At 43.5% G+C, this 25,148-nt stretch overlaps 18 non-coding genes and 3 pseudogenes across 18 annotated transcripts; all 21 read right to left on the bottom strand.

Annotated features, from left to right (window-relative positions):
• Positions 1 to 933: 933 nt before the first annotated feature.
• Positions 934 to 1,052, bottom strand: LOC136743702 (5S ribosomal RNA). Its single transcript, XR_010815755.1, has one exon. It is a non-coding gene; the product is annotated as a 5S ribosomal RNA (ribosomal RNA).
• A 1,055-nt stretch (positions 1,053 to 2,107) lies between these two features.
• Positions 2,108 to 2,216, bottom strand: LOC136743737 (uncharacterized; annotated as a pseudogene).
• Positions 2,217 to 3,274: 1,058 nt separating this feature from the next.
• Positions 3,275 to 3,393, bottom strand: LOC136743414 (5S ribosomal RNA). Its single transcript, XR_010815478.1, has one exon. It is a non-coding gene; the product is annotated as a 5S ribosomal RNA (ribosomal RNA).
• A 1,059-nt stretch (positions 3,394 to 4,452) lies between these two features.
• Positions 4,453 to 4,571, bottom strand: LOC136743709 (5S ribosomal RNA). The gene has a single exon (XR_010815762.1). It is a non-coding gene; the product is annotated as a 5S ribosomal RNA (ribosomal RNA).
• Positions 4,572 to 5,640: 1,069 nt separating this feature from the next.
• LOC136743413 (5S ribosomal RNA) lies at positions 5,641 to 5,759 on the bottom strand. Its single transcript, XR_010815477.1, has one exon. It is a non-coding gene; the product is annotated as a 5S ribosomal RNA (ribosomal RNA).
• Positions 5,760 to 6,817: 1,058 nt separating this feature from the next.
• On the bottom strand, positions 6,818 to 6,936 carry LOC136743561 (5S ribosomal RNA). The gene has a single exon (XR_010815619.1). It is a non-coding gene; the product is annotated as a 5S ribosomal RNA (ribosomal RNA).
• Positions 6,937 to 7,992: 1,056 nt separating this feature from the next.
• LOC136743684 (5S ribosomal RNA) lies at positions 7,993 to 8,111 on the bottom strand. Its single transcript, XR_010815738.1, has one exon. It is a non-coding gene; the product is annotated as a 5S ribosomal RNA (ribosomal RNA).
• A 1,055-nt stretch (positions 8,112 to 9,166) lies between these two features.
• On the bottom strand, positions 9,167 to 9,285 carry LOC136743696 (5S ribosomal RNA). Its single transcript, XR_010815750.1, has one exon. It is a non-coding gene; the product is annotated as a 5S ribosomal RNA (ribosomal RNA).
• Positions 9,286 to 10,351: 1,066 nt separating this feature from the next.
• LOC136743648 (5S ribosomal RNA) lies at positions 10,352 to 10,470 on the bottom strand. Its single transcript, XR_010815702.1, has one exon. It is a non-coding gene; the product is annotated as a 5S ribosomal RNA (ribosomal RNA).
• A 1,066-nt stretch (positions 10,471 to 11,536) lies between these two features.
• LOC136743701 (5S ribosomal RNA) lies at positions 11,537 to 11,655 on the bottom strand. The gene has a single exon (XR_010815754.1). It is a non-coding gene; the product is annotated as a 5S ribosomal RNA (ribosomal RNA).
• Positions 11,656 to 12,710: 1,055 nt separating this feature from the next.
• LOC136743736 (uncharacterized) lies at positions 12,711 to 12,819 on the bottom strand (annotated as a pseudogene).
• A 1,050-nt stretch (positions 12,820 to 13,869) lies between these two features.
• LOC136743711 (uncharacterized) lies at positions 13,870 to 13,998 on the bottom strand (annotated as a pseudogene).
• Positions 13,999 to 15,064: 1,066 nt separating this feature from the next.
• LOC136743412 (5S ribosomal RNA) lies at positions 15,065 to 15,183 on the bottom strand. The gene has a single exon (XR_010815476.1). It is a non-coding gene; the product is annotated as a 5S ribosomal RNA (ribosomal RNA).
• Positions 15,184 to 16,249: 1,066 nt separating this feature from the next.
• LOC136743646 (5S ribosomal RNA) lies at positions 16,250 to 16,368 on the bottom strand. Its single transcript, XR_010815700.1, has one exon. It is a non-coding gene; the product is annotated as a 5S ribosomal RNA (ribosomal RNA).
• Positions 16,369 to 17,434: 1,066 nt separating this feature from the next.
• On the bottom strand, positions 17,435 to 17,553 carry LOC136743411 (5S ribosomal RNA). The gene has a single exon (XR_010815475.1). It is a non-coding gene; the product is annotated as a 5S ribosomal RNA (ribosomal RNA).
• Positions 17,554 to 18,619: 1,066 nt separating this feature from the next.
• Positions 18,620 to 18,738, bottom strand: LOC136743494 (5S ribosomal RNA). Its single transcript, XR_010815553.1, has one exon. It is a non-coding gene; the product is annotated as a 5S ribosomal RNA (ribosomal RNA).
• Positions 18,739 to 19,804: 1,066 nt separating this feature from the next.
• On the bottom strand, positions 19,805 to 19,923 carry LOC136743583 (5S ribosomal RNA). The gene has a single exon (XR_010815640.1). It is a non-coding gene; the product is annotated as a 5S ribosomal RNA (ribosomal RNA).
• A 1,066-nt stretch (positions 19,924 to 20,989) lies between these two features.
• On the bottom strand, positions 20,990 to 21,108 carry LOC136743410 (5S ribosomal RNA). The gene has a single exon (XR_010815474.1). It is a non-coding gene; the product is annotated as a 5S ribosomal RNA (ribosomal RNA).
• A 1,066-nt stretch (positions 21,109 to 22,174) lies between these two features.
• On the bottom strand, positions 22,175 to 22,293 carry LOC136743651 (5S ribosomal RNA). The gene has a single exon (XR_010815705.1). It is a non-coding gene; the product is annotated as a 5S ribosomal RNA (ribosomal RNA).
• Positions 22,294 to 23,348: 1,055 nt separating this feature from the next.
• On the bottom strand, positions 23,349 to 23,467 carry LOC136743661 (5S ribosomal RNA). Its single transcript, XR_010815715.1, has one exon. It is a non-coding gene; the product is annotated as a 5S ribosomal RNA (ribosomal RNA).
• Positions 23,468 to 24,517: 1,050 nt separating this feature from the next.
• Positions 24,518 to 24,636, bottom strand: LOC136743717 (5S ribosomal RNA). The gene has a single exon (XR_010815769.1). It is a non-coding gene; the product is annotated as a 5S ribosomal RNA (ribosomal RNA).
• Positions 24,637 to 25,148: the final 512 nt, after the last annotated feature.

Genomic DNA, 25,148 nt, shown 5'->3' with positions numbered 1-25,148 from the left:
TGGCAACATTGTGGCAACATTGTGGCAACGTTGTGCGTTAGCTGGGGTGCCACACCAGACCGGAACTATATATTACAAAACGAACACATTGTCTTGATAAAACAGCTGTAATTGAGTGCCTGACACGCCAGTCAAGCGCAATCTTGAGAAGGTGTGCATTTCAGTAAGGATTTCAATTGACATGCAGTATGAAACTGAAAGGAGGTTGCATCACTATGATGCATAACATTGCATGTATTGTATTTTCAAGTGTGTGCATTCATCCTGTTGTCATTTTGTTTTGAAAGCAGAAGAATCATTCAACAGGTTGCTGAGACAAATGTAAACCAGTAAAACATATGAAGAGAAACAAACCTTGAATATAAGTTCAGTTGTTTAAACATTTGACAAACTATGGTGAGGGGGTAAGAAAACACACAAATCCAGCAGCTCCTGTATTTCAATACACCAGAACCCAATATTATTGGCAAGTCGGGTAGTCCATCTTCACAGTTCGAGGGCAGTCATCATTTCAGTAATTTCATCCCGTTGCATTCACATCCGTGCCTTGAATGAGATTGAATGTGATCTTTGCTCTCAAGTAAGTTCCCAAGTTTTACACTTTCGTGCTTTGCATGAATGGGAATGGAACCGTGTGTGTTGAATGAGGCTCCTTGTGAGCACTGAACTTTGTCCGGTGGAGTTCTTTTTTGTGTTGCTGTAATTGTCTCATTTCTTGATGAGAAAGATTAGGCAACATTTAGTCACTTCTAGCCATGATGCTCAATTTATTTACGAATGTACCCTAGTTACTAGGGACCGTTTACGTTGGAGAACAAGATCTATTGTATGCCTGTGTATTTGGGGAAGTCAAATCTGAAATAATGATGAAATTGCGTGTATCCAAAGTTAAAACTCGTGATTTGTCGCCCTCTGGTGTGTAAAAGATGCAAAAGCTTACAGCACCAGGTATTCCCAGGCGGTCTCCCATCCAAGTACTGACCAGGAACGAGCCTGCTTAGCTTCCGAGATCGGACGAAATCGGGCGTATTCAGGCTAGTATGGCCGTAAGCCAGGGAGGCTGTCCCTGATGCTCTACTTAAAGGGAAGGCAATATCCGTTTCTGCCGTTCATACTTACAGTTGAACTGTCTCTCTACTGTAAAGCCCGGGACACACCAGCGCGCCGCAGACAGTCCCTGCTAACACGCCACGTTGTGGCAACATTGTGCGTTAGCTGGGGTGCCACACCAGACCGGAACTATATATTACAAAACGAACACGTTGTCTTGATAAAACAGCTGTAATTGAGTGCCTGACACGCCAGTCAAGCGCAATCTTGAGAAGGTGTGCATTTCAGTAAGGATTTCAATTGACATGCAGTATGAAACTGAAAGGAGGTTGCATCACTATGATGCATAACATTGCATGTATTGTATTTTCAAGTGTGTGCATTCATCCTGTTGTCATTTTGTTTTGAAAGCAGAAGAATCATTCAACAGGTTGCTGAGACAAATGTAAACCAGTAAAACATATGAAGAGAAACAAACCTTGAATATAAGTTCAGTTGTTTAAACATTTGACAAACTATGGTGAGGGGGTAAAAAAACACACAAATCCAGCAGCTCCTGTATTTCAATACACCAGAACCCAATATTATTGGCGAGTCGGGTAGTCCATCATCACAGTTCGAGGGCAGGCATCATTTCAGTAATTTCATCCCGTTGCATTCACATCCGTGCCTTGAATGAGATTGAATGTGATCTTTGCTCTCAAGTATGTTCCCAAGTTTTACACTTTCGTGCATTGCATGAATGGGAATGGAACCGTGTGTGTTGAATGAGGCTCCTTGTGAGCACTGAACTTTGTCCGGTGGAGTTCCTTTTTGTGTTGCTGTAATTGTGTCATTTCTCGATGAGAAAGATTAGGCAACATTTAGTCACTTCTAGCCATGATGCTCAATTTATTTACGAATGTACCCTAGTTACTAGGGACCGTTTACGTTGGAGAACAAGATCTATTGTATGCCTGTGTATTTGGGGAAGTAAAATCTGAAATAATGATGAAATTGCGTGTATCCAAAGTTAAAACTCGTGATTTGTCGCCCTCTGGTGTGTAAAAGATGCAAAAGCTTACAGCACCTGGTATTCCCAGGCGGTCTCCCATCCAAGTACTGACCTGGCCCAAGACTGCTTAGCTTCCGAGATCGGGCGTATTCAGGCTAGTATGGCCGTAAGCCAGGAATGCTGTCCCTGACGCTCTACTTAAAGGGAAGGCAATATCCGTTTCTGCCGCTCATACTTACAGTTGAACTGTCTCTCTACTCTAAGGTCCGGGACACACCAGCGCGCCGCAGACAGTCCCTGCTAACACGAAACGTTGTGGCAACGTTGTGCGTTAGCTGGGGTGCCACACCAGACCGGAACTATATATTACAAAACGAACACATTGTCTTGATAATACAGCTGTAATTGAGTGCCTGACACGCCAGTCAAGCGCAATCTTGAGAAGGTGTGCATTTCAGTAAGGATTTCAATTGACATGCAGTATGAAACTGAAAGGAGGTTGCATCACTATGATGCATAACATTGCATGTATTGTATTTTCAAGTGTGTGCATTCATCCTGTTGTCATTTTGTTTTGAAAGCAGAAGAATCATTCTTGCTGAGGTTGCTGAGACAAATGTAAACCAGTAAAACATATGAAGAGAAACAAACCTTGAATATAAGTTCAGTTGTTTAAACATTTGACAAACTATGGTGAGGGGGTAAGAAAACACACAAATCCAGCAGCTCCTGTATTTCAATACACCAGAACCCAATATTATTGGCGAGTCGGGTAGTCCATCATCACAGTTCGAGGGCAGGCATCATTTCAGTAATTTCATCCCGTTGCATTCACATCCGTGCCTTGAATGAGATTGAATGTGATCTTTGCTCTCAAGTATGTTCCCAAGTTTTACACTTTCGTGCTTTGCATGAATGGGAATGGAACCGTGTGTGTTGAATGAGGCTCCTTGTGAGCACTGAACTTTGTCCGGTGGAGTTCCTTTTTGTGTTGCTGTAATTGTGTCATTTCTCGATGAGAAAGATTAGGCAACATTTAGTCACTTCTAGCCATGATGCTCAATTTATTTACGAATGTACCCTAGTTACTAGGGACCGTTTACGTTGGAGAACAAGATCTATTGTATGCCTGTGTATTTGGGGAAGTCAAATGTGAAATAATGATGAAATTGCGTGTATCCAAAGTTAAAACTCGTGATTTGTCGCCCTCTGGTGTGTAAAAGATGCAAAAGCTTACAGCACCTGGTATTCCCAGGCGGTCTCCCATCCAAGTACTGACCAGGCCCGAGCCTGCTTAGCTTCCGAGATCGGACGAGATCGGGCGTATTCAGGCTAGTATGGCCGTAAGCCAGGGAGGCTGTCCCTGACGCTCTACTTAAAGGGAAGGCAATATCCGTTTCTGCCGCTCATACTTGCAGTTGAACTGTCTCTCTACTCTAAAGTCCGGGACACACCAGCGCGCCGCAGACAGTCCCTGCTAACACGAAACGTTGTGGCAACGTTGTGCGTTAGCTGGGGTGCCACACCAGACCGGAACTATATATTACAAAACGAACACATTGTCTTGATAATACAGCTGTAATTGAGTGCCTGACACGCCAGTCAAGCGCAATCTTGAGAAGGTGTGCATTTCAGTAAGGATTTCAATTGACATGCAGTATGAAACTGAAAGGAGGTTGCATCACTATGATGCATAACATTGCATGTATTGTATTTTCAAGTGTGTGCATTCATCCTGTTGTCATTTTGTTTTGAAAGCAGAAGAATCATTCTTGCTGAGGTTGCTGAGACAAATGTAAACCAGTAAAACATATGAAGAGAAACAAACCTTGAATATAAGTTCAGTTGTTTAAACATTTGACAAACTATGGTGAGGGGGTAAGAAAACACACAAATCCAGCAGCTCCTGTATTTCAATACACCAGAACCCAATATTATTGGCGAGTCGGGTAGTCCATCATCACAGTTCGAGGGCAGGCATCATTTCAGTAATTTCATCCCGTTGCATTCACATCCGTGCCTTGAATGAGATTGAATGTGATCTTTGCTCTCAAGTATGTTCCCAAGTTTTACACTTTCGTGCTTTGCATGAATGGGAATGGAACCGTGTGTGTTGAATGAGGCTCCTTGTGAGCACTGAACTTTGTCCGGTGGAGTTCCTTTTTGTGTTGCTGTAATTGTGTCATTTCTCGATGAGAAAAATTAGGCAACATTTAGTCACTTCTAGCCATGATGCTCAATTTATTTACGAATGTACCCTAGTTACTAGGGACCGTTTACGTTGGAGAACAAGATCTATTGTATGCCTGTGTATTTGGGGAAGTAAAATCTGAAATAATGATGAAATTGTGTGTATCCAAAGTTAAAACTCGTGATATGTCGCCCTCTAGTTTATTAAAAGGTGCAAGAGCTTACAGCACCTGGTATTCCCAGGCAGTCTCCCATCCAAGTACTGACCAGGCCCGAGACTGCTTGGCTTCCGAGATCGGACGAGATCGGGCGTATTCAGGCTAGTATGGCCGTAAGGCAGGAAGGCTGTCCCTGACGCTCTACTTAAAGGGAAGGCAATATCCGTTTCTGCCGTTCAAACTTACAGTTGAACTGTCTCTCTACTCTAAAGCCCGGGACACACCAGCGCGCCGCAGACAGTCCCTGCTAACACGCCACGTTGTGGCAACATTGTGGCAACGTTGTGCGTTAGCTGGGGTGCCACACCAGACCGGAACTATATATTACAAAACGAACACATTGTCTTGATAATACAGCTGTAATTGAGTGCCTGACACGCCAGTCAAGCGCAATCTTGAGAAGGTGTGCATTTCAGTAAGGATTTCAATTGACATGCAGTATGAAACTGAAAGGAGGTTGCATCACTATGATGCATAACATTGCATGTATTGTATTTTCAAGTGTGTGCATTCATCCTGTTGTCATTTTGTTTTGAAAGCAGAAGAATCATTCTTGCTGAGGTTGCTGAGACAAATGTAAACCAGTAAAACATATGAAGAGAAACAAACCTTGAATATAAGTTCAGTTGTTTAAACATTTGACAAACTATGGTGAGGGGGTAAGAAAACACACAAATCCAGCAGCTCCTGTATTTCAATACACCAGAACCCAATATTATTGGCGAGTCGGGTAGTCCATCATCACAGTTCGAGGGCAGGCATCATTTCAGTAATTTCATCCCGTTGCATTCACATCCGTGCCTTGAATGAGATTGAATGTGATCTTTGCTCTCAAGTATGTTCCCAAGTTTTACACTTTCGTGCTTTGCATGAATGGGAATGGAACCGTGTGTGTTGAATGAGGCTCCTTGTGAGCACTGAACTTTGTCCGGTGGAGTTCCTTTTTGTGTTGCTGTAATTGTGTCATTTCTCGATGAGAAAGATTAGGCAACATTTAGTCACTTCTAGCCATGATGCTCAATTTATTTACGAATGTACCCTAGTTACTAGGGACCGTTTACGTTGGAGAACAAGATCTATTGTATGCCTGTGTATTTGGGGAAGTCAAATGTGAAATAATGATGAAATTGCGTGTATCCAAAGTTAAAACTCGTGATTTGTCGCCCTCTGGTGTGTAAAAGATGCAAAAGCTTACAGCACCTGGTATTCCCAGGCGGTCTCCCATCCAAGTACTGACCAGGCCCGAGCCTGCTTAGCTTCCGAGATCGGACGAGATCGGGCGTATTCAGGCTAGTATGGCCGTAAGCCAGGAATGCTGTCCCTGACGCTCTACTTAAAGGGAAGGCAATATCCGTTTCTGCCGCTCATACTTGCAGTTGAACTGTCTCTCTACTCTAAAGTCCGGGACACACCAGCGCGCCGCAGACAGTCCCTGCTAACACGAAACGTTGTGGCAACGTTGTGCGTTAGCTGGGGTGCCACACCAGACCGGAACTATATATTACAAAACGAACACATTGTCTTGATAATACAGCTGTAATTGAGTGCCTGACACGCCAGTCAAGCGCAATCTTGAGAAGGTGTGCATTTCAGTAAGGATTTCAATTGACATGCAGTATGAAACTGAAAGGAGGTTGCATCACTATGATGCATAACATTGCATGTATTGTATTTTCAAGTGTGTGCATTCATCCTGTTGTCATTTTGTTTTGAAAGCAGAAGAATCATTCTTGCTGAGGTTGCTGAGACAAATGTAAACCAGTAAAACATATGAAGAGAAACAAACCTTGAATATAAGTTCAGTTGTTTAAACATTTGACAAACTATGGTGAGGGGGTAAGAAAACACACAAATCCAGCAGCTCCTGTATTTCAATACACCAGAACCCAATATTATTGGCGAGTCGGGTAGTCCATCATCACAGTTCGAGGGCAGGCATCATTTCAGTAATTTCATCCCGTTGCATTCACATCCGTGCCTTGAATGAGATTGAATGTGATCTTTGCTCTCAAGTATGTTCCCAAGTTTTACACTTTCGTGCTTTGCATGAATGGGAATGGAACCGTGTGTGTTGAATGAGGCTCCTTGTGAGCACTGAACTTTGTCCGGTGGAGTTCCTTTTTGTGTTGCTGTAATTGTGTCATTTCTCGATGAGAAAGATTAGGCAACATTTAGTCACTTCTAGCCATGATGCTCAATTTATTTACGAATGTACCCTAGTTACTAGGGACCATTTACGTTGGAGAACAAGATCTATTGTATGCCTGTGTATTTGGGGAAGTAAAATCTGAAATATTGATGAAATTGCGTGTATCCAAAGTTAAAACTCGTGATTTGTCGCCCTCTGGTGTGTAAAAGATGCAAAAGCTTACAGCACCTGGTATTCCAAGGCGGTCTCCCATCCAAGTACTGACCAGGCCCAAGCCTGCTTGACTTCCGAGATCGGACGAGATCGGGCGTATTCAGGCTAGTATGGCCGTAAGCCAGGGAGGCTGTCCCTGACGCTCTACTTAAAGGGAAGGCAATATCCGTTTCTGCCGCTCATACTTGCAGTTGAACTGTCTCTCTACTCTAAAGTCCGGGACACACCAGCGCGCCGCAGGCAGTCCCTGCTAACACGAAACGTTGTGGCAACGTTGTGCGTTAGCTGGGGTGCCACACCAGACCGGAACTATATTTTACAAAACGAACACATTGTCTTGATAATACAGCTGTAATTGAGTGCCTGACACGCCAGTCAAGCGCAATCTTGAGAAGGTGTGCATTTCAGTAAGGATTTCAATTGACATGCAGTATGAAACTGAAAGGAGGTTGCATCACTATGATGCATAACATTGCATGTATTGTATTTTCAAGTGTGTGCATTCATCCTGTTGTCATTTTGTTTTGAAAGCAGAAGAATCATTCAACAGGTTGCTGAGACAAATGTAAACCAGTAAAACATATGAAGAGAAACAAACCTTGAATATAAGTTCAGTTGTTTAAACATTTGACAAACTATGGTGAGGGGGTAAGAAAACACACAAATCCAGCAGCTCCTGTATTTCAATACACCAGAACCCAATATTATTGGCGAGTCGGGTAGTCCATCATCACAGTTCGAGGGCAGGCATCATTTCAGTAATTTCATCCCGTTGCATTCACATCCGTGCCTTGAATGAGATTGAATGTGATCTTTGCTCTCAAGTATGTTCCCAAGTTTTACACTTTCGTGCTTTGCATGAATGGGAATGGAACCGTGTGTGTTGAATGAGGCTCCTTGTGAGCACTGAACTTTGTCCGGTGGAGTTCCTTTTTGTGTTGCTGTAATTGTGTCATTTCTCGATGAGAAAAATTAGGCAACATTTAGTCACTTCTAGCCATGATGCTCAATTTATTTACGAATGTACCCTAGTTACTAGGGACCGTTTACGTTGGAGAACAAGATCTATTGTATGCCTGTGTATTTGGGGAAGTAAAATCTGAAATAATGATGAAATTGTGTGTATCCAAAGTTAAAACTCGTGATATGTCGCCCTCTAGTTTATTAAAAGGTGCAAGAGCTTACAGCACCTGGTATTCCCAGGCAGTCTCCCATCCAAGTACTGACCAGGCCCGAGCCTGCTTGGCTTCCGAGATCGGACGAGATCGGGCGTATTCAGGCTAGTATGGCCGTAAGGCAGGAAGGCTGTCCCTGACGCTCTACTTAAAGGGAAGGCAATATCCGTTTCTGCCGTTCATACTTACAGTTGAACTGTCTCTCTACTCTAAAGCCCGGGACACACCAGCGCGCCGCAGACAGTCCCTGCTAACACGAAACGTTGTGGCAACGTTGTGCGTTAGCTGGGGTGCCACACCAGACCGGAACTATATTTTACAAAACGAACACATTGTCTTGATAATACAGCTGTAATTGAGTGCCTGACACGCCAGTCAAGCGCAATCTTGAGAAGGTGTGCATTTCAGTAAGGATTTCAATTGACATGCAGTATGAAACTGAAAGGAGGTTGCATCACTATGATGCATAACATTGCATGTATTGTATTTTCAAGTGTGTGCATTCATCCTGTTGTCATTTTGTTTTGAAAGCAGAAGAATCATTCAACAGGTTGCTGAGACAAATGTAAACCAGTAAAACATATGAAGAGAAACAAACCTTGAATATAAGTTCAGTTGTTTAAACATTTGACAAACTATGGTGAGGGGGTAAGAAAACACACAAATCCAGCAGCTCCTGTATTTCAATACACCAGAACCCAATATTATTGGCGAGTCGGGTAGTCCATCATCACAGTTCGAGGGCAGGCATCATTTCAGTAATTTCATCCCGGTGCATTCACATCCGTGCCTTGAATGAGATTGAATGTGATCTTTGCTCTCAAGTATGTTCCCAAGTTTTACACTTTCGTGCTTTGCATGAATGGGAATGGAACCGTGTGTGTTGAATGAGGCTCCTTGTGAGCACTGAACTTTGTCCGGTGGAGTTCCTTTTTGTGTTGCTGTAATTGTGTCATTTCTCGATGAGAAAGATTAGGCAACATTTAGTCACTTCTAGCCATGATGCTCAATTTATTTATGAATGTACCCTAGTTACTAGGGACCGTTTACGTTGGAGAACAAGATCTATTGTATGCCTGTGTATTTGGGGAAGTCAAATCTGAAATAATGATGAAATTGCGTGTATCCAAAGTTAAAACTCGTGATTTGTCGCCCTCTGGTGTGTAAAAGATGCAAAAGCTTACAGCACCTGGTATTCCCAGGCGGTCTCCCATCCAAGGACTGACCAGGCCCGAGCCTGCTTAGCTTCCGAGATCGGACGAGATCGGGCTTATTCAGGCTAGTGTGGCCGTAAGCCAGGGAGGCTGTCCCTGACGCTCTACTTAAAGGGAAGGCAATATCCGTTTCTGCCGCTCATACTTGCAGTTGAACTGTCTCTCTACTCTAAATTCCGGGACACACCAGCGCGCCGCAGACAGTCCCTGCTAACACGCCACGTTGTGGCAACGTTGTGGCAGCGTTGTGCGTTAGCTGGGGTGCCACACCAGACCGGAACTATATTTTACAAAACGAACACATTGTCTTGATAAAACAGCTGTAATTGAGTGCCTGACACGCCAGTCAAGCGCAATCTTGAGAAGGTGTGCATTTCAGTAAGGATTTCAATTGACATGCAGTATGAAACTGAAAGGAGGTTGCATCACTATGATGCATAACATTGCATGTATTGTATTTTCAAGTGTGTGCATTCATCCTGTTGTCATTTTGTTTTGAAAGCAGAAGAATCATTCAACAGGTTGCTGAGACAAATGTAAACCAGTAAAACATATGAAGAGAAACAAACCTTGAATATAAGTTCAGTTGTTTAAACATTTGACAAACTATGGTGAGGGGGTAAGAAAACACACAAATCCAGCAGCTCCTGTATTTCAATACACCAGAACCCAATATTATTGGCGAGTCGGGTAGTCCATCATCACAGTTCGAGGGCAGGCATCATTTCAGTAATTTCATCCCGTTGCATTCACATCCGTGCCTTGAATGAGATTGAATGTGATCTTTGCTCTCAAGTATGTTCCCAAGTTTTACACTTTCGTGCTTTGCATGAATGGGAATGGAACCGTGTGTGTTGAATGAGGCTCCTTGTGAGCACTGAACTTTGTCCGGTGGAGTTCCTTTTTGTGTTGCTGTAATTGTGTAATTTCTCGATGAGAAAGATTAGGCAACATTTAGTCACTTCTAGCCATGATGCTCAATTTATTTACGAATATACCCTAGTTACTAGGGACCGTTTACGTTGGAGAACAAGATCTATTGTATGCCTGTGTATTTGGGGAAGTAAAATCTGAAATAATGATGAAATTGCGTGTATCCAAAGTTAAAACTCGTGATTTGTCGCCCTCTGGTGTGTAAAAGATGCAAAAGCTTACAGCACCTGGTATTCCCAGGCGGTCTCCCATCCAAGTACTGACCAGGCACGAGCCTGCTTAGCTTCCGAGATCTGACGAGATCGGGCGTATTCAGGCTAGTATGGCCGTAAGCCAGGGAGGCTGTCCCTGACGCTCTACTTAAAGGGAAGGCAATATCCGTTTCTGCCGTTCATACTTACAGTTGAACTGTCTCTCTACTCTAAAGCCCGGGACACACCAGCGCGCCGCAGACAGTCCCTGCTAACACGCCACGTTGTGGCAACATTGTGGCAACGTTGTGCGTTAGCTGGGGTGCCACACCAGACCGGAACTATATATTACAAAACGAACACATTGTCTTGATAAAACAGCTGTAATTGAGTGCCTGACACGCCAGTCAAGCGCAATCTTGAGAAGGTGTGCATTTCAGTAAGGATTTCAATTGACATGCAGTATGAAACTGAAAGGAGGTTGCATCACTATGATGCATAACATTGCATGTATTGTATTTTCAAGTGTGTGCATTCATCCTGTTGTCATTTTGTTTTGAAAGCAGAAGAATCATTCAACAGGTTGCTGAGACAAATGTAAACCAGTAAAACATATGAAGAGAAACAAACCTTGAATATAAGTTCAGTTGTTTAAACATTTGACAAACTATGGTGAGGGGGTAAGAAAACACACAAATCCAGCAGCTCCTGTATTTCAATACACCAGAACCCAATATTATTGGCAAGTCGGGTAGTCCATCTTCACAGTTCGAGGGCAGTCATCATTTCAGTAATTTCATCCCGTTGCATTCACATCCGTGCCTTGAATGAGATTGAATGTGATCTTTGCTCTCAAGTAAGTTCCCAAGTTTTACACTTTCGTGCTTTGCATGAATGGGAATGGAACCGTGTGTGTTGAATGAGGCTCCTTGTGAGCACTGAACTTTGTCCGGTGGAGTTCTTTTTTGTGTTGCTGTAATTGTCTCATTTCTTGATGAGAAAGATTAGGCAACATTTAGTCACTTCTAGCCATGATGCTCAATTTATTTACGAATGTACCCTAGTTACTAGGGACCGTTTACGTTGGAGAACAAGATCTATTGTATGCCTGTGTATTTGGGGAAGTCAAATCTGAAATAATGATGAAATTGCGTGTATCCAAAGTTAAAACTCGTGATTTGTCGCCCTCTGGTGTGTAAAAGATGCAAAAGCTTACAGCACCAGGTATTCCCAGGCGGTCTCCCATCCAAGTACTGACCAGGAACGAGCCTGCTTAGCTTCCGAGATCGGACGAAATCGGGCGTATTCAGGCTAGTATGGCCGTAAGCCAGGGAGGCTGTCCCTGATGCTCTACTTAAAGGGAAGGCAATATCCGTTTCTGCCGTTCATACTTACAGTTGAACTGTCTCTCTACTGTAAAGCCCGGGACACACCAGCGCGCCGCAGACAGTCCCTGCTAACACGCCACGTTGTGGCAACATTGTGCGTTAGCTGGGGTGCCACACCAGACCGGAACTATATATTACAAAACGAACACGTTGTCTTGATAAAACAGCTGTAATTGAGTGCCTGACACGCCAGTCAAGCGCAATCTTGAGAAGGTGTGCATTTCAGTAAGGATTTCAATTGACATGCAGTATGAAACTGAAAGGAGGTTGCATCACTATGATGCATAACATTGCATGTATTGTATTTTCAAGTGTGTGCATTCATCCTGTTGTCATTTTGTTTTGAAAGCAGAAGAATCATTCAACAGGTTGCTGAGACAAATGTAAACCAGTAAAACATATGAAGAGAAACAAACCTTGAATATAAGTTCAGTTGTTTAAACATTTGACAAACTATGGTGAGGGGGTAAAAAAACACACAAATCCAGCAGCTCCTGTATTTCAATACACCAGAACCCAATATTATTGGCGAGTCGGGTAGTCCATCATCACAGTTCGAGGGCAGGCATCATTTCAGTAATTTCATCCCGTTGCATTCACATCCGTGCCTTGAATGAGATTGAATGTGATCTTTGCTCTCAAGTATGTTCCCAAGTTTTACACTTTCGTGCATTGCATGAATGGGAATGGAACCGTGTGTGTTGAATGAGGCTCCTTGTGAGCACTGAACTTTGTCCGGTGGAGTTCCTTTTTGTGTTGCTGTAATTGTGTCATTTCTCGATGAGAAAGATTAGGCAACATTTAGTCACTTCTAGCCATGATGCTCAATTTATTTACGAATGTACCCTAGTTACTAGGGACCGTTTACGTTGGAGAACAAGATCTATTGTATGCCTGTGTATTTGGGGAAGTAAAATCTGAAATAATGATGAAATTGCGTGTATCCAAAGTTAAAACTCGTGATTTGTCGCCCTCTGGTGTGTAAAAGATGCAAAAGCTTACAGCACCTGGTATTCCCAGGCGGTCTCCCATCCAAGTACTGACCTGGCCCAAGACTGCTTAGCTTCCGAGATCGGGCGTATTCAGGCTAGTATGGCCGTAAGCCAGGAATGCTGTCCCTGACGCTCTACTTAAAGGGAAGGCAATATCCGTTTCTGCCGCTCATACTTACAGTTGAACTGTCTCTCTACTCTAAGGTCCGGGACACACCAGCGCGCCGCAGACAGTCCCTGCTAACACGAAACGTTGTGGCAACGTTGTGCGTTAGCTGGGGTGCCACACCAGACCAATGTATTACAAAACTAACACATTGTCTTGATAAAACAGCTGTAATTGAGTGCCTGACACGCCATTCAAGCGCAATCTTGAGAAGGTGTGCATTTCAGTAAGGATTTCAATTGACATGCAGTATGAAACTGAAAGGAGGTTGCATCACTATGATGCATAACATTGCATGTATTGTATTTTCAAGTGTGTGCATTCATCCTGTTGTCATTTTGTTTTGAAAGCAGAAGAATCATTCAACAGGTTGCTGAGACAAATGTAAACCAGTAAAACATATGAAGAGAAACAAACCTTGAATATAAGTTCAGTTGTTTCAACATTTGACAAACTATGGTGAGGGGGTAAGAAAACACACAAATCCAGCAGCTCCTGTATTTCAATACACCAGAACCCAATATTATTGGCGAGTCGGGTAGTCCATCATCACAGTTCGAGGGCAGGCATCATTTCAGTAATTTCATCCCGTTGCATTCACATCCGTGCCTTGAATGAGATTGAATGTGATCTTTGCTCTCAAGTATGTTCCCAAGTTTTACACTTTCGTGCTTTGCATGAATGGGAATGGAACCGTGTGTGTTGAATGAGGCTCCTTGTGAGCACTGAACTTTGTCCGGTGGAGTTCCTTTTTGTGTTGCTGTAATTGTGTCATTTCTCGATGAGAAAGATTAGGCAACATTTAGTCACTTCTAGCCATGATGCTCAATTTATTTACGAATGTACCCTAGTTACTAGGGACCGTTTACGTTGGAGAACAAGATCTATTGTATGCCTGTGTATTTGGGGAAGTCAAATCTGAAATAATGATGAAATTGCGTGTATCCAAAGTTAAAACTCGTGATTTGTCGCCCTCTGGTGTGTAAGAGATGCAAAAGCTTACAGCACCTGGTATTCCCAGGCGGTCTCCCATCCAAGTACTGACCAGGCCCGCGCCTGCTTGGCTTCCGAGATCGGACGAGATCGGACGAGATCGGGCGTATTCAGGCTAGTATGGCCGTAAGCCAGGGAGGCTGTCCCTGACGCTCTACTTAAAGGGAAGGCAATATCCGTTTCTGCCGTTCATACTTACAGTTGAACTGTCTCTCTACTCTAAAGCCCGGGACACACCAGCGCGCCGCAGACAGTCCCTGCTAACACGCCACGTTGTGGCAACATTGTGGCAACGTTGTGCGTTAGCTGGGGTGCCACACCAGACCGGAACTATGTATTACAAAACGAACACATTGTCTTGATAAAACAGCTGTAATTGAGTGCCTGACACGCCAGTCAAGCGCAATCTTGAGAAGGTGTGCATTTCAGTAAGGATTTCAATTGACATGCAGTATGAAACTGAAAGGAGGTTGCATCACTATGATGCATAACATTGCATTTATTGTATTTTCAAGTGTGTGCATTCATCCTGTTGTCATTTTTTTTTGAAAGCAGAAGAATCATTCAACAGGTTGCTGAGACAAATGTAAACCAGTAAAACATATGAAGAGAATCAAACCTTGAATATAAGTTCAGTTGTTTAAACATTTGACAAACTATGGTGAGGGGGTAAGAAAACACACAAATCCAGCAGCTCCTGTATTTCAATACACCAGAACCCAATATTATTGGCGAGTCGGGTAGTCCATCATCACAGTTCGAGGGCAGGCATCATTTCAGTAATTTCATCCCGTTGCATTCACATCCGTGCCTTGAATGAGATTGAATGTGATCTTTGCTCTCAAGTATGTTCCCAAGTTTTACACTTTCGTGCTTTGCATGAATGGGAATGGAACCGTGTGTGTTGAATGAGGCTCCTTGTGAGCACTGAACTTTGTCCGGTGGAGTTCCTTTTTGTGTTGCTGTAATTGTGTCATTTCTCGATGAGAAAGATTAGGCAACATTTAGTCACTTCTAGCCATGATGCTCAATTTATTTACGAATGTACCCTAGTTACTAGGGACCGTTTACGTTGGAGAACAATATCTATTGTATGCCTGTGTATTTGGGGAAGTCAAATCTGAAATAATGATGAAATTGCGTGTATCCAAAGTTAAAACTCGTGATTTGTCGCCCTCTGGTGTGTAAAAGATGCAAAAGCTTACAGCACCTGGTATTCCCAGGCGGTCTCCCATCCAAGTACTGACCAGGCCCGAGCCTGCTTAGCTTCCGAGATCGGACGAGATCGGGCGTATTCAGGCTAGTATGGCCGTAAGCCAGGGAGGCTGTCCCTGACGCTCTACTTAAAGGGAAGGCAATATCCGTTTCTGCCGTTCATACTTACAGTTGAACTGTCTCTCTACTCTAAAGCCCGGGACACACCAGCGCGCCGCAGACAGTCCCTGCTAACACGCCACGTTGTGGCAACATTGTGGCAACGTTGTGCGTTAGCTGGGGTGCCACACCAGACCGGAACTATGTATTACAAAACGAACACATTGTCTTGATAAAACAGCTGTAATTGAGTGCCTGACACGCCAGTCAAGCGCAATCTTGAGAAGGTGTGCATTTCAGTAAGGATTTCAATTGACATGCAGTATGAAACTGAAAGGAGGTTGCATCACTATGATGCATAACATTGCATGTATTGTATTTTCAAGTGTGTGCATTCATCCTGTTGTCATTTTAATTTGAAAGCAGAAGAATCATTCAACAGGTTGCTGAGACAAATGTAAACCAGTAAAACATATGAAGAGAAACAAACCTTGAATATAAGTTCAGTTGTTTAAACATTTGACAAACTATGGTGAGGGGGTAAGAAAACACACAAATCCAGCAGCTCCTGTATTTCAATACACCAGAACCCAATATTATTGGCGAGTCGGGTAGTCCATCATCACAGTTCGAGGGCAGGCATCATTTCAGTAATTTCATCCCGTTGCATTCACATCCGTGCCTTGAATGAGATTGAATGTGATCTTTGCTCTCAAGTATGTTCCCAAGTTTTACACTTTCGTGCTTTGCATGAATGGGAATGGAACCGTGTGTGTTGAATGAGGCTCCTTGTGAGCACTGAACTTTGTCCGGTGGAGTTCCTTTTTGTGTTGCTGTAATTGTGTAATTTCTCGATGAGAAAGATTAGGCAACATTTAGTCACTTCTAGCCATGATGCTCAATTTATTTACGAATATACCCTAGTTACTAGGGACCGTTTACGTTGGAGAACAAGATCTATTGTATGCCTGTGTATTTGGGGAAGTAAAATCTGAAATAATGATGAAATTGCGTGTATCCAAAGTTAAAACTCGTGATTTGTCGCCCTCTGGTGTGTAAAAGATGCAAAAGCTTACAGCACCTGGTATTCCCAGGCGGTCTCCCATCCAAGTACTGACCAGGCACGAGCCTGCTTAGCTTCCGAGATCTGACGAGATCGGGCGTATTCAGGCTAGTATGGCCGTAAGCCAGGGAGGCTGTCCCTGACGCTCTACTTAAAGGGAAGGCAATATCCGTTTCTGCCGTTCATACTTACAGTTGAACTGTCTCTCTACTCTAAAGCCCGGGACACACCAGCGCGCCGCAGACAGTCCCTGCTAACACGCCACGTTGTGGCAACATTGTGGCAACGTTGTGCGTTAGCTGGGGTGCCACACCAGACCGGAACTATGTATTACAAAACGAACACATTGTCTTGATAAAACAGCTGTAATTGAGTGCCTGACACGCCAGTCAAGCGCAATCTTGAGAAGGTGTGCATTTCAGTAAGGATTTCAATTGACATGCAGTATGAAACTGAAAGGAGGTTGCATCACTATGATGCATAACATTGCATTTATTGTATTTTCAAGTGTGTGCATTCATCCTGTTGTCATTTTTTTTTGAAAGCAGAAGAATCATTCAACAGGTTGCTGAGACAAATGTAAACCAGTAAAACATATGAAGAGAATCAAACCTTGAATATAAGTTCAGTTGTTTAAACATTTGACAAACTATGGTGAGGGGGTAAGAAAACACACAAATCCAGCAGCTCCTGTATTTCAATACACCAGAACCCAATATTATTGGCGAGTCGGGTAGTCCATCATCACAGTTCGAGGGCAGGCATCATTTCAGTAATTTCATCCCGTTGCATTCACATCCGTGCCTTGAATGAGATTGAATGTGATCTTTGCTCTCAAGTATGTTCCCAAGTTTTACACTTTCGTGCTTTGCATGAATGGGAATGGAACCGTGTGTGTTGAATGAGGCTCCTTGTGAGCACTGAACTTTGTCCGGTGGAGTTCCTTTTTGTGTTGCTGTAATTGTGTCATTTCTCGATGAGAAAGATTAGGCAACATTTAGTCACTTCTAGCCATGATGCTCAATTTATTTACGAATGTACCCTAGTTACTAGGGACCGTTTACGTTGGAGAACAATATCTATTGTATGCCTGTGTATTTGGGGAAGTCAAATCTGAAATAATGATGAAATTGCGTGTATCCAAAGTTAAAACTCGTGATTTGTCGCCCTCTGGTGTGTAAAAGATGCAAAAGCTTACAGCACCTGGTATTCCCAGGCGGTCTCCCATCCAAGTACTGACCAGGCCCGAGCCTGCTTAGCTTCCGAGATCGGACGAGATCGGGCGTATTCAGGCTAGTATGGCCGTAAGCCAGGGAGGCTGTCCCTGACGCTCTACTTAAAGGGAAGGCAATATCCGTTTCTGCCGTTCATACTTACAGTTGAACTGTCTCTCTACTCTAAAGCCCGGGACACACCAGCGCGCCGCAGACAGTCCCTGCTAACACGCCACGTTGTGGCAACATTGTGGCAACGTTGTGCGTTAGCTGGGGTGCCACACCAGACCGGAACTATGTATTACAAAACGAACACATTGTCTTGATAAAACAGCTGTAATTGAGTGCCTGACACGCCAGTCAAGCGCAATCTTGAGAAGGTGTGCATTTCAGTAAGGATTTCAATTGACATGCAGTATGAAACTGAAAGGAGGTTGCATCACTATGATGCATAACATTGCATGTATTGTATTTTCAAGTGTGTGCATTCATCCTGTTGTCATTTTAATTTGAAAGCAGAAGAATCATTCAACAGGTTGCTGAGACAAATGTAAACCAGTAAAACATATGAAGAGAAACAAACCTTGAATATAAATTCAGTTGTTTAAACATTTGACAAACTATGGTGAGGGGGTAATAAAACACACACATCCAGCAGCTCCTGTATTTCAATACACCAGAAGCCAATATTATTGGCGAGTCGGGTAGTCCATCATCACAGTTCGAGGGCAGGCATCAATTCAGTTATTTCATCCCGTTGCATTCACATCCGTGCCTTGAATGAGATTGAATGTGATCTTTGCTCTCAAGTATGTTCCCAAGTTTTACACTTTCGTGCTTTGCATGAATGGGAATGGAACCGTGTGTGTTGAATGAGGCTCCTTGTGAGCACTGAACTTTGTCCGGTGGAGTTCCTTTTTGTGTTGCTGTAATTGTGTCATTTCTCGATGAGAAAGATTAGGCAACATTTAGTCACTTCTAGCCATGATGCTCAATTTATTTACGAATGTACCCTAGTTACTAGGGACCGTTTACGTTGGAGAACAAGATCTATTGTATGCCTGTGTATTTGGGGAAGTCAAATCTGAAATAATGATGAAATTGCGTGTATCCAAAGTTAAAACTCGTGATTTGTCGCCCTCTGGTGTGTAAGAGATGCAAAAGCTTACAGCACCTGGTATTCCCAGGCGGTCTCCCATCCAAGTACTGACCAGGCCCGAGCCTGCTTAGCTTCCGAGATCAGACGAGATCGGGCGTATTCAGGCTAGTATGGCCGTAAGCCAGGGAGGCTGTCCCTGACGCTCTACTTAAAGGGAAGGCAATATCCGTTTCTGCCGTTCATACTTACAGTTGAACTGTCTCTCTACTCTAAAGCCCGGGACACACCAGCGCGCCGCAGACAGTCCCTGCTAACACGCCACGTTGTGGCAACATTGTGGCAACGTTGTGCGTTAGCTGGGGTGCCACACCAGACCGGAACTATGTATTACAAAACGAACACATTGTCTTGATAAAACAGCTGTAATTGAGTGCCTGACACGCCAGTCAAGCGCAATCTTGAGAAGGTGTGCATTTCAGTAAGGATTTCAATTGACATGCAGTATGAAACTGAAAGGAGGTTGCATCACTATGATGCATAACATTGCATGTATTGTATTTTCAAGTGTGTGCATTCATCCTGTTGTCATTTTAATTTGAAAGCAGAAGAATCATTCAACAGGTTGCTGAGACAAATGTAAACCAGTAAAACATATGAAGAGAAACAAACCTTGAATATAAGTTCAGTTGTTTAAACATTTGACAAACTATGGTGAGGGGGTAAGAAAACACACACATCCAGCAGCTCCTGTATTTCAATACACCAGAAGCCAATATTATTGGCGAGTCGGGTAGTCCATCATCACAGTTCGAGGGCAGGCATCAATTCAGTTATTTCATCCCGTTGCATTCACATCCGTGCCTTGAATGAGATTGAATGTGATCTTTGCTCTCAAGTATGTTCCCAAGTTTTACACTTTCGTGCTTTGCATGAATGGGAATGGAACCGTGTGTGTTGAATGAGGCTCCTTGTGAGCACTGAACTTTGTCCGGTGGAGTTCCTTTTTGTGTTGCTGTAATTGTGTCATTTCTCGATGAGATAGATTAGGCAACATTTAGTCACTTCTAGCCATGATGCTCAATTTATTTACGAATGTACCCTAGTTTCTAGGGACCGTTTACGTTGGAGAACAAGATCTATTGTATGCCTGTGTATTTGGGGAAGTCAAATCTGAAATAATGATGAAATTGCGTGTATCCAAAGTTAAAACTCGTGATTTGTCGCCCTCTGGTGTGTAAAAGATGCAAAAGCTTACAGCACCTGGTATTCCCAGACGGTCTCCCATCCAAGTACTGACCAGGCCAGAGCCTGCTTAGCTTCCGAGATCGGACGAGATCGGGCGTATTCAGGCTAGTATGGCCGTAAGCCAGGGACGCTGTCCCTGACGCGCTACTTAAAGGGAAGGCAATATCCGTTTCTGCCGTTCATACTTACAGTTGAACTGTCTCTCTACTCTAAAGCCCGGGACACACCAGCGCGCCGCAGACAGTCCCTGCTAACACGCCACGTTGTGGCAGCGTTGTGGCAACGTTGTGCGTTAGCTGGGGTGCCACACCAGACCGGAACTATATATTACAAAACGAACACATTGTCTTGATAAAACAGCTGTAATTGAGTGCCTGACACGCCAGTCAAGCGCAATCTTGAGAAGGTGTGCATTTCAGTAAGGATTTCAATTGACATGCAGTATGAAACTGAAAGGAGGTTGCATCACTATGATGCATAACATTGCATGTATTGTATTTTCAAGTGTGTGCATTCATCCTGTTGTCATTTTGTTTTGAAAGCAGAAGAATCATTCAACAGGTTGCTGAGACAAATGTAAACCAGTAAAACATATGAAGAGAAACAAACCTTGAATATAAGTTCAGTTGTTTAAACATTTGACAAACTATGGTGAGGGGGTAAGAAAACACACAAATCCAGCAGCTCCTGTATTTCAATACACCAGAACCCAATATTATTGGCGAGTCGGGTAGTCCATCATCACAGTTCGAGGGCAGGCATCATTTCAGTAATTTCATCCCGTTGCATTCACATCCGTGCCTTGAATGAGATTGAATGTGATCTTTGCTCTCAAGTATGTTCCCAAGTTTTACACTTTCGTGCTTTGCATGAATGGGAATGGAACCGTGTGTGTTGAATGAGGCTCCTTGTGAGCACTGAACTTTGTCCGGTGGAGTTCCTTTTTGTGTTGCTGTAATTGTGTCATTTCTCGATGAGAAAGATTAGGCAACATTTAGTCACTTCTAGCCATGATGCTCAATTTATTTACGAATGTACCCTAGTTACTAGGGACCGTTTACGTTGGAGAACAAGATCTATTGTATGCCTGTGTATTTGGGGAAGTCAAATCTGAAATAATGATGAAATTGCGTGTATCCAAAGTTAAAACTCGTGATTTGTCGCCCTCTGGTGTGTAAGAGATGCAAAAGCTTACAGCACCTGGTATTCCCAGGCGGTCTCCCATCCAAGTACTGACCAGGCCCGAGCCTGCTTAGCTTCCGAGATCGGACGAGATCGGGCGTATTCAGGCTAGTATGGCCGTAAGCCAGGGAGGCTGTCCCTGACGCTCTACTTAAAGGGAAGGCAATATCCGTTTCTGCCGTTCATACTTACAGTTGAACTGTCTCTCTACTCTAAAGCCCGGGACACACCAGCGCGCCGCAGACAGTCCCTGCTAACACGCCACGTTGTGGCAACATTGTGGCAACGTTGTGCGTTAGCTGCGGTGCCACACCAGACCGGAACTATGTATTACAAAACGAACACATTGTCTTGATAAAACAGCTGTAATTGAGTGCCTGACACGCCAGTCAAGCGCAATCTTGAGAAGGTGTGCATTTCAGTAAGGATTTCAATTGACATGCAGTATGAAACTGAAAGGAGGTTGCATCACTATGATGCATAACATTGCATGTATTGTATTTTCAAGTGTGTGCATTCATCCTGTTGTCATTTTAATTTGAAAGCAGAAGAATCATTCAACAGGTTGCTGAGACAAATGTAAACCAGTAAAACATATGAAGAGAAACAAACCTTGAATATAAGTTCAGTTGTTTAAACATTTGACAAACTATGGTGAGGGGGTAAGAAAACACACACATCCAGCAGCTCCTGTATTTCAATACACCAGAAGCCAATATTATTGGCGAGTCGGGTAGTCCATCATCACAGTTCGAGGGCAGGCATCAATTCAGTTATTTCATCCCGTTGCATTCACATCCGTGCCTTGAATGAGATTGAATGTGATCTTTGCTCTCAAGTATGTTCCCAAGTTTTACACTTTCGTGCTTTGCATGAATGGGAATGGAACCGTGTGTGTTGAATGAGGCTCCTTGTGAGCACTGAACTTTGTCCGGTGGAGTTCCTTTTTGTGTTGCTGTAATTGTGTCATTTCTCGATGAGATAGATTAGGCAACATTTAGTCACTTCTAGCCATGATGCTCAATTTATTTACGAATGTACCCTAGTTTCTAGGGACCGTTTACGTTGGAGAACAAGATCTATTGTATGCCTGTGTATTTGGGGAAGTCAAATCTGAAATAATGATGAAATTGCGTGTATCCAAAGTTAAAACTCGTGATTTGTCGCCCTCTGGTGTGTAAAAGATGCAAAAGCTTACAGCACCTGGTATTCCCAGGCGGTCTCCCATCCAAGTACTGACCAGGCCCGAGCCTGCTTAGCTTCCGAGATCGGACGAGATCGGGCGTATTCAGGCTAGTGTGGTCGTAAGCAAGGGAGGCTGTCCCTGACGCTCTACTTAAAGGGAAGGCAATATCCGTTTCTGCCGCTCATACTTGCAGTTGATCTGTCTCTCTACTCTAAAGTCCGGGACACACCAGCGCGCCGCAGACAGTCCCTGCTAACACGAAACGTTGTGGCAACGTTGTGCGTTAGCTGGGGTGCCACACCAGACCGGAACTATATATTACAAAACGAACACATTGTCTTGATAAAACAGCTGTAATTGAGTGCCTGACACGCCAGTCAAGCGCAATCTTGAGAAGGTGTGCATTTCAGTAAGGATTTCAATTGACATGCAGTATGAAACTGAAAGGAGGTTGCATCACTATGATGCATAACATTGCATGTATTGTATTTACAAGTGTGTGCATTCATCCTGTTGTCATTTTGTTTTGAAAGCAGAAGAATCATTCAACAGGTTGCTGAGACAAATGTAAACCAGTAAAACATATGAAGAGAAACAAACCTTGAATATAAGTTCAGTTGTTTAAACATTTGACAAACTATGGTGAGGGGGTAAGAAAACACACAAATCCAGCAGCTCCTGTATTTCAATACACCAGAACCCAATATTATTGGCGAGTCGGGTAGTCCATCATCACAGTTCGAGGGCAGGCATCATTTCAGTAATTTCATCCCGTTGCATTCACATCCGTGCCTTGAATGAGATTGAATGTGATCTTTGCTCTCAAGTATGTTCCCAAGTTTTACACTTTCGTGCTTTGCATGAATGGGAATGGAACCGTGTGTGTTGAATGAGGCTCCTTGTGAGCACTGAACTTTGTCCGGTGGAGTTCCTTTTTGTGTTGCTGTAATTGTGTCATTTCTCGATGAGAAAGATTAGGCAACATTTAGTCACTTCTAGCCATGATGCTCAATTTATTTACGAATGTACCCTAGTTACTAGGGACCGTTTACGTTGGAGAACAAGATCTATTGTATGCCTGTGTATTTGGGGAAGTCAAATCTGAAATAATGATGAAATTGCGTGTATCCAAAGTTAAAACTCGTGATTTGTCGCCCTCTGGTGTGTAAAAGATGCAAAAGCTTACAGCACCTGGTATTCCCAGGCGGTCTCCCATCCAAGTACTGACCAGGCCGGAGCCTGCTTAGCTTCCGAAATCGGACGAGATCGGGCGTATTCAGGCTAGTATGGCCGTAAGCCAGGGAGGCTGTCCCTGACGCTCTACTTAAAGGGAAGGCAATATCCGTTTCTGCCGCTCATACTTGCAGTTGAACTGTCTCTCTACTCTAAAGTCCGGGACACACCAGCGCGCCACAGACAGTCCCTGCTAACACGAAACGTTGTGGCAACGTTGTGCGTTAGCTGGGGTGCCACACCAGACCTATGTATTACAAAACGAACACATTGTCTTGATAAAACAGCTGTAATTGAGTGCCTGACACGCCAGTCAAGCGCAATCTTGAGAAGGTGTGCATTTCAGTAAGGATTTCAATTGACATGCAGTATGAAACTGAAAGGAGGTTGCATCACTATGATGCATAACATTGCATGTATTGTATTTTCAAGTGTGTGCATTCATCCTGTTGTCATTTTGTTTTGAAAGCAGAAGAATCATTCAACAGGTTGCTGAGACAAATGTAAACCAGTAAAACATATGAAGAGAAACAAACCTTGAATATAAGTTCAGTTGTTTAAACATTTGACAAACTATGGTGAGGGGGTAAGAAAACACACAAATCCAGCAGCTCCTGTATTTCAATACACCAGAACCCAATATTATTGGCGAGTCGGGTAGTCCATCATCACAGTTCGAGGGCAGGCATCATTTCAGTAATTTCATCCCGTTGCATTCACATCCGTGCCTTGAATGAGATTGAATGTGATCTTTGCTCTCAAGTATGTTCCCAAGTTTTACACTTTCGTGCTTTGCATGAATGGGAATGGAACCGTGTGTGTTGAATGAGGCTCCTTGTGAGCACTGAACTTTGTCCGGTGGAGTTCCTTTTTGTGTTGCTGTAATTGTGTCATTTCTCGATGAGAAAGATTAGGCAACATTGAGTCACTTCTAGCCATGATGCTCAATTAATTTACGAATGTACCCTAGTTACTAGGGACCGTTTACGTTGGAGATCAAGATCTATTGTATGCCTGTGTATTTGGGGAAGTAAAATCTGAAATAATGATGAAATTGTGTGTATCCAAAGTTAAAACTCGTGATTTGTCGCCCTCTGGTGTGTAAAAGGTGCAAAAGCTTACAGCACCTGGTATTCCCAGGCGGTCTCCCATCCAAGTACTGACCAGGCCCGAGGCTGCCTGGCTTCCGAGATCGGTCGAGATCGGGCGTATTCAGGCTAGTATGGCCGTAAGCCAGGGAGGCTGTCCCTGACGCTCTACTTAAAGGGAAGGCAATATCCGTTTCTGCCGATCATACTTACAGTTGAACTGTCTCTCTACTCTAAAGCCCGGGACACACCAGCGCGCCGCAGACAGTCCCTGCTAACACGCCACGTTGTGGCAACGTTGTGGCAACGTTGTGCGTTAGTTGGGGTGCCACACCAGACCGGAACTATATTTTACAAAACGAACACATTGTCTTGATAAAACAGCTGTAATTGAGTGCCTGACACGCCAGTCAAGCGCAATCTTGAGAAGGTGTGCATTTCAGTAAGGATTTCAATTGACATGCAGTATGAAACTGAAAGGAGGTTGCATCACTATGATGCATAACATTGCATGTATTGTATTTTCAAGTGTGTGCATTCATCCTGTTGTCATTTTGTTTTGAAAGCAGAAGAATCATTCAACAGGTTGCTGAGACAAATGTAAACCAGTAAAACATATGAAGAGAAACAAACCTTGAATATAAGTTCAGTTGTTTAA

The sequence above is a fragment of the Amia ocellicauda genome, unplaced genomic scaffold (assembly GCF_036373705.1).
Source record: "Amia ocellicauda isolate fAmiCal2 unplaced genomic scaffold, fAmiCal2.hap1 HAP1_SCAFFOLD_80, whole genome shotgun sequence".
In the NCBI taxonomy this organism is placed as follows: Eukaryota; Metazoa; Chordata; class Actinopteri; order Amiiformes; family Amiidae; genus Amia; species Amia ocellicauda.
Note: the sequence above shows the minus strand (reverse complement) of the source record. Positions and strands in the feature narration are given on the sequence as shown.